Source organism: Suncus etruscus, chromosome X, assembly GCF_024139225.1.
Source record: "Suncus etruscus isolate mSunEtr1 chromosome X, mSunEtr1.pri.cur, whole genome shotgun sequence".
Lineage (NCBI taxonomy): Eukaryota > Metazoa > Chordata > Mammalia > Eulipotyphla > Soricidae > Suncus > Suncus etruscus.
This window is the reverse complement of record NC_064868.1, coordinates 58,706,654-58,719,899: the sequence shown is the minus strand read 5'-3', so window position 1 is coordinate 58,719,899 and position 13,246 is coordinate 58,706,654. Positions and strand designations below refer to the sequence as shown.

The window sequence follows — 13,246 nt, the reverse complement described above, 5'->3', positions numbered from 1 at the left end:
AAGAAAGAAAGAAAGAAAGAAAGTAAGAAAGAAAGAAAGAAAGAAAGAAAGAAAGAAAGAAAGAAAGAAAGAAAGAAAGAAAGAAAGAAAGAAAGAAAGAAAGAAAGAAAGAGAAGGGAGGCAAGAGGTCAATCCACAAAATGGCCACAGAGTTTATTTTTCTATGCTATCTTTTAAGGCAGAGGTTACATAACATGGTTATGTACATGTAAGCCATGAATGGTTTACATTTGTTTATCCCATAAAAGGTCATCATGCACACACTACATGGCTACTTCCTGGAATGATCTACTTTTCACCAAATAAGGGCAGAAATGAAGAAAGAGCTAATGGCAATGCATTTAGAGCTATGTCCTTCTGTGCCATTTGGCACATGGACCCCTTGCCTAGGGCAGCTCCTTCTGTTTGTCCCTGGCTAGCCAGGCAGCTCCAACATAAACATTCTTCAAAAAATTAGAACCTGAAAACCCATATGACCCAGCAATACTGCTCCTGGGAATATAACCTTGGGGCTCCAAAAACAATGCTTAACAGGCAGCTGTACTCTTATATTCATTTCAGCACTATTCACAATAACCAAAAATTAAAAACAACCCAAATGCCCAAGAACAGAGAAGTTGATAAAAAAATAACTATGAAATATCTACACAATGCAATACCATGCAGCTAATAGGAATAATGAAGACATAGAATCTGCTTATAAATGAATTTATTTGGAGAGATATTTTCCCCCATTCTTTGTCACTTTTATTCAGTAGTTAGATTTTCCCCTTATTTTCAGTGCCAGACATGGAAAGGAATGATTGCAGCTGTTATTAAAACATTTGTTGCAACGTATATACCCTTTACCACTGACCCCAAACTGACTCATTGTGTGCTTATGTTCATTCTTTTTAACATGACCACCACCAAGACTGGGTGGCAGGAACAGAGATTACAGATGAAGGGGGGGAGAGTCCAGGAACCAGAAGAGGAATGCTACAAGCCACAATAAGAAGGAACTGTATTTAATTTTAAAAGGGGGGAAAGGGTGTACCACACAAATGATACAGTAATGAGGATACAGAATTAAATCCCATAAGCATGATTTAAGGCTTTCACTGTGTTTGACGTCATCACAAAGGAAGACATAAAAAGTAGAGTAAATCAATGTTGATATAGTCCAATCTAGCCCATTAGGCAAGATGGTGCAAGAAGTCATTTAAATTAAAAGTGCCTTACCCTTACCTAGATGGCAAACAGACATGGAGAACACCACAGTGAAGTAGTCACAGAGCTTTCTCCGTGTAGCTATAAAAATATGTTGTTGAATTGCAGTGTCAAACACTGGAAACAATGGTCCCCTCTTTCTTAGATACAAATTCTAGACTTAACTATCTCAACTAAGCAGGAAGTGCGCTCTTCTGCTAGGAATGCCATTCCTAATTATCTTTGTCTTCAAATATATACAGATGGTTTGTAGTAGAAAGAGCAATGATATTTTCCTTGGTGTGCCAGGCTATATGAAGAATTTTCTTGTTAAAGTCTAGGCTGTCAACACTTATTTCATACTTCTTTTGTATGCCACTTGCTCAGTGTTTGCATGGTTTCAGAACCGTGCAGAGTTTATTGTTTTCCAGTGATGCTTCCTGGGTAATGTCTCACTTTGTGTTCCTGTCAAACATTCTGAAGAAGTTAAGATCTGGTTATGACAACAACATTCAAACTTGTCAAATATGCAGTCATTTTCATACAATGAACAATGTTTACTTCTGAGTTATTTATTTACCTGATATGTTTCTACAGGCCTGTTTTCCATATTTAAGCCCCAAATTTTTACTGACAAGTAGTCTCTAGTCATCATATATCAATCACTATGGCTGAATTTTACATCAGAAACAGAGGAGATGATTTAAGAAAAAAAGACCTGTTACTGCGATTTTATGGTTCTTCAAACAGTTTAAAATGCCTATCACAGAGAGCAGAGGCCCTCATGTCACATAACCGAATAGGTCCTTTACTGTACTGTATACAAATGTGCTACAGCTGTTTGAGTGGAATTCTGCTGCTGTAATCACCTCTGTGAGCTCTTTCATATTAGCAGGCTTAATGTCCACAATATTAAAGCTTCTGTCTGTAATTTCTAGATTCCAAAGATTAATTCACAGGTCATCTGCAAATAAATGTTTCATAATCACTATTAAAAAATTGAATTGGGGGCCGGGCGGTGGCGCTAAAGGTAAGGTGCCTGCTTTGCCTGCGCTAGACTTGGACGGACCGCGGTTCGATCCCCCGGTGTCCCATATGGTCCCCCAAGCCAGGAGCAACTTCTGAGCACATAGCCAGGAGTAACCCCTGAGCGTTACCGGGTGTGGCCCCCCCCAAAAAAAAAAGAAAAGAAAAAAAATTGAATTGATGTGATATATATGAGCTTTGGCAAATATTCTTCATGGGCTGGCTTCAACAATTAGACACATGGGCCTAAATACTGACACATGTAGTGTAGTAACTATAGTAAGATCTCTATACCTTCCATCTTTCTCTTTCAAGTAATACCTATCTGGTCGTTTGTCCCTTTCACTGATTTTTCATAAGTTTGTTGTTTTATCATTGGTAGACAATAAAAGCTGAGCAGCATTTTTGGGAGTAACCACCTAATTTTGTTGATCTTCTATTTCTAAACTTTTCAAGTAGTCAAACACTGGTTCATGGCTCTGAATGGTGCTGTAAACTTTATATTTTCCTCTCTACTATGAGACAAGATTTTTGTTCTCTTGCTCTTGTTGAAAGATGACAACTCTACCTTTGTCTCCTGTTGCTAGTAACTCTCCAGAATGATTAACTTCTACTATAGAAATTATATCTGCTTCTGCTATATGATATGATGTTTCTTTCACCTGAGAAAAACATCACTGATATTATTCCTTCCTCCAACTCCTGCCATGTTGCACTACTTGGAGAGTTTTATGGTGAGTAAAATGAGCCAGCTGGAGGGGGTATAAACATAAAATGATAGCATTCATTTGTGAACTATAAAAAGATAGTATGGAAATAATACCCAAAGACAATAGAGACAAAGGCCAGGAGTACTGTTCCATGGTAGAAAGCATGCCACAAATAAGGGAAAGTGTAGTTAAGGTAGAGAAAAGAATACTATGACATGATAGCTGGAAATGAATATTCTGGACAAGAAATGGGTGCTGAAAGAATGTAAATTTATATGCATATACCCCTTAAGAACAGTAGTACAAACCACAGTGCCTAAAGAAGGAAAATGCTTTCCATAGAGGCAGGCTGGGGAGTGGGGCAGTAGGGAAATTGAAAAAAAAAAAAACTGAGATGGTGGGATATGTACACTCGCAGAGAGATGTGTGTTTGAATATTCTATGACTTAAACTTAATAGTAGACAACTTTCTGTGTATCTCAAAGTAATTCAATTGGAATTGTTTAAAAAAAACAATGCCCCACAAAGTCATGTACTGTAAGTAACTAATGAAATTGTAAAGAGTAGCATTAGTATGAACTATTCACTTACATAGCTCTGCTGGTAAATATGGTTCTTCTTAGATAAGGATTGGATTAAAGCTGACCCAATAAATGGCCATGAGTCAGCATTTGGAATATAGTGAAGCTGGGAATGTTTAGTGTGCTGAGTATATATGAGATTCTAATATATGACAGACTAAGATTGTGACCTGGTATGACTGAACCAGGAATGCAACTCTGTAAATTCTTGTAATGAGTGCTATGGAGGTTAATGCTTGTAACTTGAACATGACTTCTCAAGTTGTTGCTAAAGAATATTGGTGGCAGTGTTTGGAAGAACCTTCCCACCTACATTTGCCAAGATATGTAACAGCTTATTGAGTGTTTTATAGAGTTGAGATTATAACATTTAGTCTGTTTTCTTTCTTTCTTTCTTTCTTTCTTTCTTTCTTTCTTTCTTTCTTTCTTTCTTTCTTTCTTTCTTTCTTTCTTTCTTTCTTTCTTTCTTTCTTTCTTTCTTTCTTTCTTTCTTTTCTTTCTTTCTTTCTTTCTTTCTTTCTTTCTTTCTCTTTCCTTCCTTCCTTCCTTCCTTCCTTCTTTCTTTCTTTCTTTCTTTCTTTCTTTCTTTCTTTCTTTCTTTCTTTCTTTCTTTCTTCTTTCTTTCTTTCCTTCTTTCTTCCTGCTATAGACAGTGATGCTCAGGAATTACTCCTTGCTCTGTACTCAGAAATCACTCCTGGCAGGCTGAGGAGACCACATGGAATGCCATGATCAAACCTGGGTCGACCACATGCAAGACAATGCCCTAACCACTGAGTTATCGCTCTGTCTCTGTAACATTTAGACTTTAATGTTGTTAACATTTACTTTATTCTGAACACACTCCATTCATAGTCTTTACTGACTCACAAATATTTACCTCTGGTTTATTACTAAATGTTTTTGGATTTTTATTCCTTTCTTGATCACACCTTGGGTAAAGCATTCTGAAGTTTAAAAATCTGTGAAGGAGAACAATATAAAGTATTGTGTATGTTTGTGTATTTTGTCTACATCTGGCTGTGCTTAGGACTACAACTGTTTCTGTGGTCACGGATCTCTCATGCTGGGCTCAGGGGAGAGCCATATTGTACTATAACTTTGGTCCTGAGAAACAGTTTTTTAATAAGTTGCATATTTTTAAAAATATTAAAAATATAAATGCCAGTATAAATAAAAAGGGTACTAAAATAATATGTAATAAAATTGTAGAAAATGAGTTCTTGAAATGTGATGTGTTCAAATCGAGATGTACTATAAAGATACATGAAAGTACATTTTGTTTTTGAGACTTGAATCTCATCAATAGAATGCAGTTAGAGAAATAACTACACTGACAACTATCGTGACAATGTCAATGAGTGAGAAAAGTAGGTTGCCTTTCTTGAATACAGGCAGGGGTGAGGAGGCAGTCGGGGGACATCGGTGATGGGACTCTTGCATTGGTGAATGGGGTTTGTTATTTTTATGACTGAAACCCAACTACAATCATGATTGTAATCATGGTGCTTAAATATATTATTTTAAAAAGTCTCATCAATAAAATAATTCAACTTATGTATATGTAAATAACATGTAATATCTATCTAAATGATATATAATATCTGCCTAAATGATAGTATTTTGAATTTTTAAGATGTTTTTGACATATGTAAATAAATTCTTAACAATGCTGCCTTTTTCTTTTTTGCTTTTTGGCCCACACCTGGTGACACCAGTGGGAAGGAAATATACTTTATGCCCCTGTGCATAAAGTATGATTAATTAGAATATCATTGGATATAATCTGTTTAACATATAAAGAATGTCTAAGCTGTATACTTTCTTTTTCCCTTGGCTCACCACTCAGACGCTTATTTTTAGTCCTTTACTTCCTCACCCCCACTGCCTATTACCCACATTTTATCCTCAGTTCTTGGCTCCTCATGAAGCACATCATTATTCCCACTCAAGCCAACAGCCAACCAGCTCCCAAAATGAAAGAATAGACTCTCAGCCTGAGAAGAAACCAATACTCTGTTCCTATTTATCTACTCTCAGCAGCCTCCTGTCTTCCACCTTCCTTCATTGTGGAACTGTGGTTATTACCATACTAGGTTTATGAGAATTCTCCACTCAGAGACATTTCCTGATATGGGACTGCTGGGAGTCATTTTGCAGACTCCAGAAGGCCAAATCACAGACCAAAGTGATGTCCTGTATTCAACACCCTCTCCTAACTATTTCTAATGACATAATAGGAACATGTATATCTTCTTTGGATATCCCCTTAACACCTATAACACTTATTGAATATCCTCTTATACAGTGACAATTTTGCCCACTGTGTTTTTTTTCTTTTCTTTGTGATCTGATCAATAAGGATTTCTGGTAGAAGAGAACTTCCGCTTTAGATTTAATGTTAGGTGCCAGCATGGGATTTGGCAGCCCTCTGCCATGCTAAAGGCCTCTTTAACCAGGCCTAGGAAAGGGTGCAGGACATGGGTCACCCCAGCACCACTCTACCTCCTTCCTCTGGAACTCCAGGGCTTCTCCTGGCCACATGGCTGGGCAAGCCAGCGAGGTTGGTCCCTTGGAGGAGCTTATTGGTTTCCTTAGGCGTTCCCCACTTCCCTCCCAGCTCCAAAGGGAGGGACTGGGGTGGGGGCTTTGACCTTCCAGCCTTCTAGCTCTAGAAGGATCTCCTTCCTTCCTGAGCTGGGAGGTTCTGCCAGCATGGGGTTTGGCAGCCCTCCACCATGACAAAGGCCTCTTTAACCAGGCCTAGGAAGGGGTGCAGGACATGGGTCACCCCAGCACCCCTCTACCTCCTTCCTCCGGAACTCCAGGGCTTCTGCTGGCCACATTCCTGGGCAAGCCAGTGAGGTGGGAATAGTAGCACAATAGGTTCTGGCTTTAGGACTTACCAGGGAAGTTTCCTTATTAAACCTGTCCATTGTGAAACCGCGCAGGGGCTAGTGCCCCTGCAGGAAACATATCGACAAATATTTGGATATCATTGAGTTTCATCTGCTTGTCATAATCTGAAAGCCATCCAGGAGATCATTTTATTCCTTGTTACCCCACATTTAACCATTTTTCTGTACTAATAAATTTTGTTTTGGCCAAGGTGGATTACATATCTTTCACAGTAATTTTTTGGGTGGATTCTGAAGCTTCAGCAGGCAACACGTCACAGCAAGGTTCCATGCTGTAGGCTTTTTGGCCAAGATAAGGGGAAAATTCAGCCTCGGCTGCCCCCCCCCCACAGCCTTCTCTCTCCTTCTTTCCAGTCCCCAGGGTTATTCATGGACACCTGCTCAGGGTCCCAGCAAGTGGGTTCCGGCGATGTGCAATTTAAAAGAGACCCCGGACTTCCTTGTTCCTGCAAGGGGCTGGGAGGGGACTGGTGAACTTCCAACTTCCAGCAATTAGGAAGCAAACGCCCTTGGGGAGTCGGACGCTTCAGCAGGCAATAAGGGGAGGACATTGCTCCATGTGCTCTTCGCTTGTCCAAATCACAGACCAAAGTGGTGTCTCAGAAACAACACCCTCCCTCTTGACTATTTCTTAAATATAAAAGGGACACGTGTAACTCATTTGTATATCTCAGATGTATTCCCTTAACATCTATAACTCTTTTCGAACATCCTCATATAGTGACACTTTTTGCCCACTGTCTTTGTTATTTGATTGTTGATTTTCCCCCTTTGAGATCTGTTTTATAAGCAATACTGGTAGAAGAGTATCTCTGTATAGATTTCATGTTTGAACCAAGTTACGGGGAATGTTGGACTTTATTCGTCGGCCCTCAAATGCACCAACAATATCTTGTGGCATTGCTTCTCTTTTGCATAGGCACATTAAAATGGGAAAATAATACATATGCAAACAAGTTCTTATTCAATAGAGATGGGAACACAAATTTGGTAATGTAATTAGGCCTTTTACCCTGAACATTGGCATAATGATTTGGCTTAGGCCTCAGAAGAATGGGCATCACCCAAACACACCTGAACAATGGATACCATCTATGGAAACAACCATAACATTACCAGGATCCAAGCCTCTACCAGGGAACACCTGCCACTGCTTTGGCATTGACTTACTTCAAAGAGTGCACCCAACACGCAGACGACTCAGCAACAGTCTGCATGCAGGGCAGATCGCTCTGCATTTAATGATATACTGTACTCTACAGGCTTTATATTTCCCGCGTACATTCTCATTACTAGGATAGTTCAAAACGCAGTTATTTCTCTAACTAAACTCATCCCTGTTTGTGGTGACCTTCATGAGGTGAGCTGTGACTTCCGGCTCTTTTCTTCTTTGTGTCGGAAAGTTATTGCAAGAATGTCTTTCATTTTTCTTAAAACCCATAAATGAGTGAGACCATTCTGTGTCTTTCTCTCTCTGACTTATTTCACTCAGCATAATAGATTCCATGTACATCCATGTATAGGAAAATTTCATGACTTCATCTCTCCTGACGGCTGCATAATATTCCATTGTGTGTACGTACCACAATTTCTTTAGCCATTCATCTGTTAAGGGTATCTTGGCTGTTTCCAGAGTCTTACTATTGTAAATAGTGCTGCAATGAATATAGGTGTAAGGAAGGGATTTTGGTATTGTATTTTTGTGTTCCTAGGGTATATTCCTAGGAGTGCTATAGCTGGATCATATGGGAAATCGATTTCCAGTTTTTGCAGGAATCTCCATATTGCTTTCAATAAAGGATGAACTAGACAGCATTCCCAGTGGATAAGTTTCTTTCTCTCCACATCCCCGCCAACACTGTTTGTTCTCATTCTTTTTTTTTTGTTTTGTTTTGTTGTTTTTGGGCCACACCCAGCGGTGCTCAGGGTTACTCCTGGCTGTCTGTTCAGAAATAGCTCCTGGCAGGCACGGGGGACCATATGGGACACCGGGATTCGAACGAACCATCTTTGGTCCTGGAATGGCTGCTTGCAAGGCAAACAAACGCTGCTGTGCTATCTCTCTGGGCCCTGTTCTCTTTCTTTGTAATGTGTGCCAATATCAGGGGTGTGAGGTGGTACCTCATAGTTGTTTTATTTGCATCTCCCTGATGATTAGTGATGTGGAGCATTTTTTTCCCATGTCTTTTGACCATTTGTATTTCTTCTCTGTCAAAGTCTCTTTCCATTTCTTCTCCCCATTTTTGATGGGATTAGATGTTTTTTTTTTCTTGTAAATTTCTCTCAGTGCCTTGTATATTTTGGAGATTAGCCCCTTGTCTGATGGGTATTGGGTGAATAGTTTCTCCCACTCAGTGGGGGGCTCTGGTATCCTGGGCGCTATTTCTTTTGAGGTGCAGAAGATTCTCAGTTTAATATATTCCCATCTGTTAATCTCTGCTTTCACTTGCTTGAAGAGTGCAGTTTCCTCTTTGAAGATGTCTTTAGTCTCAATGTCCTGGGGTGTTTTACCTACGTGTTGTTCTGTGTATCTTATGGTTTTAAATCTGATATCGAGGTCTTTAATCCATTTGGATTTTACCTTCATACATGAAGTTAGCTGGAGGTCTAAGTTAAATTTTTGCTAGTGGCTAGCCAGTAGTGCCAACACCACTTGTTGAAGAGGCTTTCTTTGCTCCATTTAGGATTTCTTAATCCTTTATTAAAAATTAGGTCATTGTATGTCTGGGGAACATTCTCTGAGTATTCAAGCCTATTCCACTGATCTGAAGGCCTGTCTTTATTCCAATACCATGCTGTTTTGATAACTATTGCTTTGTAGTAAAGTTTAAAGTTGGGGAAAATAATTACTCCTATATTCTTTTTCCCAATGATTGCTTTAGCTATTCTATTGTTCCAAATGAATTTCAAAAGTGCCTGATCAACTTCTTTGAAGAATGTCAGGAGTATCTTTATGGGGTCGCATTAAATCTGTACAATGCTTTGAGGAGTATTGCCATTTTGATTATGTTAATCCTGCCAATCCATGAGCAGGGTATGTGCTTCCATTTCCACGTGTCCTCTCTTATTTCTTGGAGCAGAGTTTATACTTTTCTTTGTATAGGTCCTTCACATTTTTAGTCAAGTTGATTCCAAGATATTTGAGTTTGTGTGACATTATTGTGAATGGGGTTGTTTTCTTAATGTCCATTTCTTCCGTACTACTATTGGTGTATAGAAATGCCATTGATTTTGTGTGTTAATTTTGTAGCCTGCCACCTTGCTATATGAGTCTATTGTTTCTAAAAGCTTCTTTGTAGAGACTTTAGGGTTTTCTAGGTAGAGTATCATGTCATCTGCAAACAGCGAGAGCTTGACTTCTTCCTTTCCTCTCTTGATTCCTTGATATCTTTTTCTTGCCTAATCGCTATAGCAAGTACTTCCAGTGCTATGTTGAGTAGGAGTGGTGAGGAGGACAGCCTTGTCTTGTGCCAGAATTCAGAGGAAAGGCTTTCAGTTTTTCTCCATTGAGGACAATATTTGCCTCTGGCTTGTGGCAAATGGCCTTAACTATATTGCGAAAGGTTCCTTCCATTCCCATCTTGCTGAGGTTTTGATCAAGAATGGGTGTTGGACCTTATCAAATGCTTTCTCTGCGTCTATTGTTATGATCATGTGATTTTTATTTTTCTTGTTGATGTTGTGTATTATGTTGATAGATTTACAGATGTTAAACCAGCCTTGCATTCCTGGGATAAAACATGCTTGATCTTAGTGGATAATCTTCTTAATGAGGCACTGAATCTTATTTGCCAGTATTTTGTTGAGGATCTTTGCATCTGCATTCATCAGCGATATTGGTCTGTAATTTTCTTTTTTTTGTAGCATCTCTGTCTGGTTTAGGTATCAAGGTGATGTTGGCTTCATAAAAGTATTTGGAAGTGTTTCCATTTGTTCAATTTCATGAAAGAGTCTTGCCAGGATTGGTAGTAGTTCATCTTGGAAAGTTTGAAAGAATTCATTAGTGATTCCATCTTGCCAGGGCTTTTCTTTTTGGGCAGACATTTGATTACCATTTTAATTTCATCAATGGTGATGGGGGTGTTTAGATATGCTACATCCTCTTCCTTCAACCGTGGAAGATTATAAGAGTCCAAGAATTTATCCATTTCTTCCAGGTTCTCATTTTTAGTGGCGTAGAGTTTCTCAAAGTAGTTTCTGATTACCCTTTGAATCTCTGCCATATCAGTTGTGATCTCTCCTTTTTCATTCCTAATACGCATTATCAAGTTTCTCTCTCTCTTTCTTCATTAGTTTTGCTAGTGGTCTATCAATCTTGTTTATTTTTTCAAAGAACCAACTTCTACTTTCGTTGATCTTTCGGATTAATTTTTGGGGTTCCACTTCTTTAATTTCTGCTCTCAGCTTTGTTATTTCCTTCTGTCTCCCTATTTTTGGGTCCTTTTTTTTGAACACTTTCTATTTCTATGAGCTGCGTCATTACGCTACTCAGGTAAGCCCCTTCTTCCTTCCTGATGTGTGCTTGCAAAGCTATACATTTTTCTCTAGTACTGCTTTTGCTGTGTCCCATAAGTTCTGATAGTTTGTGTCTTTATTATCATTTGTTTCCAGGAACCTTTTGATTTCCTTCTTGATTTCATCTCATACCCACTGGTTATTCAGTATGATGCTGTTTAACTTCCAGGTGTTAAAGTTTTTCTTCTCTGTCCCTTTGGAATTCACAAATAATTTCAGAGCCTTGTGGTCAGCAAAGGGAGCTTGCAATATTTCTATCCTATTGATATTATGGATGTATGTTTTATGTGCCAGCATGTAGTCTATCCTGGAGAATGTCCCATGTACATTGGAGAAAAATGTGTATCCAGGTTTCTGGGGATAGAGTGTACTATATATACCCACTATGCCTCTTTCTTCGATTTCTCTCCTCAGGTCTAATAAATTCTTGTTGGGTTTCAGTCTGGTTGACCTATCCAGTGTTGACAAAGCTGTGTTGAGGTCCCCCACAATTATTGTGTTGTTATCGATACTATTTTTCAGATTTCTCAACAATTGTAATAAATATTTTGCTGGCCCCTCATTCGGTGCATATATGTTTAGGAGAGATATTTCTTCCTGCTCTACATACCCCTTGATTAATATAAAATGTCCATTTTTGTCCCTTACAACCTTCCTGAGTATAAAGTTTGCATTTCTGATATTAGTATGGCCACTCCAGCTTTTTTATGGGTGTTGTTTTCTTGGACAATTTTCCTCCAGCCTTTTATTTTGAGTCTATGTTTGTTCTGACTATTCAGGTATGTTTCTTTAGGCAGCTGAAGGTTGAATTGAGTTTTTTGATCCATTTAGCCACTCTCTGTCTCTTAGCTGGTGCATTTAGTCCATTGACACTGAGAGAAAGTATTGTCCTGGGATTTAGTGCCATTTTTATATCGAAGTTTGGTGTATTTGTTGCTCAGTGTTGTCTAAAATTTGGTCTTTCAGTATTTCTTTTAAGACTTGTTTTGAGTCTTTAAATTTTCTGAGCTGTTTTTTGTCTGTGAAACCATGTTTTGTTCCTTCAAACCTGAAAGTGAGTTTTCTGGGTGCAGTTTTCTAGGAGAAGCTTTTATTTCATTGAGTTTTGTCACTAAGTCCCACCACTGCTTTCTGACCTTAAGTGTCTCCTGTGACACGTCTGCAGTAAATCTCAAGGATGTTCCCTTGAATGTAGTTTCTCTTTTCGATCTTGCTGCTTTCAGAATTCTCTCTCTATCGGTGACATTTGTCATTGTGACTAGGATGTGTCTAGGGGTGTTTTTTGCGGGTCTCCTTTAGTTGGTACTCTTCAGGCATGTAGGATTTGATCTCATGTATTCTTTAGCTCTGGTAGTTTCTCTTTAATGATGTTCTTTACCGTTGATTCTTCCTGGAGATTTTCTTCCTGGGTCTCTGGGACTCCAATGATTCTTCAGTTTTTCTTGTTGAGCTTATCTTAGACTTCTATTTTCTTTCTTTTTCTGGTGTTTTCTGAATATATATTTATTCAGAAAACATGTGTATATTTTCTTTTTAATTTTTTTCCTTATTATATATTTTATTTAAACACCTTGATTACATACATGATTGTGTTTGGGTTTAGGTCATTTAAAAAACACCACCCATCACCAGTGCAACATTCCCATCACCAATATCCCAAATCTCCCTCTACCCAGCCAACCCCCGCCTGTACTCCAGACAGGCTTTCTATAACCCTCATACATTCTCATTATTAGGATAGTTCAAAATGTAGTTATTTCTCTAACTAAAATCATCACTGTGGAGAGCTTTATGATGTGAGCTATAACTTACATATCTCTCTTTTGTGTCTGGCAAGAAGAAAGAAAATGGCGGAGTCTTGACTTTACCTTTTGGCCGACCTGTTTTTTTGATTTCAAGAAAGAGTCTTGACAGAATTGGTAGAAGTTCCTCTTGAAAGTTTGAAAGAATTCATTAGTAAACCCATCTGGGCCTGGATTTTTGTTTTTGGGCAGACATTTGATTACTGTCTTAATTTCCTCAATAGTGATGGGTGTGTTTAGATATGCTACATCCTCTTCATTTAACCGTGAAAGAATATGAGTCCAAAAATTTATCTATTTCTTCCAGGTACTTTCTAATTCTATGAGCTGCACCATTAAGCTATTCAGGTATGCCCCTTCTTCTTTCCTGATGTGTGCTTGCAAAGCTATAAATTTTCCTCTCAGTACCTCTATTGATGTGTCCCATAGGTTCTGATATTTTGTTTCTCCATTGTCATTTGTTTCTAGGAAGGTTTTGATTTCCTCTTTGATTTTATCTCAGAACC

The 13,246-nt window shown here is 38.6% G+C and overlaps 1 pseudogene; it reads right to left on the bottom strand.

Annotated features, from left to right (window-relative positions):
• Window positions 1-1,421: 1,421 nt before the first annotated feature.
• LOC125999214 (serine/threonine-protein phosphatase 2A 55 kDa regulatory subunit B alpha isoform-like) lies at window positions 1,422-2,923 on the bottom strand (annotated as a pseudogene).
• Between the last annotated feature and the right edge of the window lie 10,323 nt (window positions 2,924-13,246).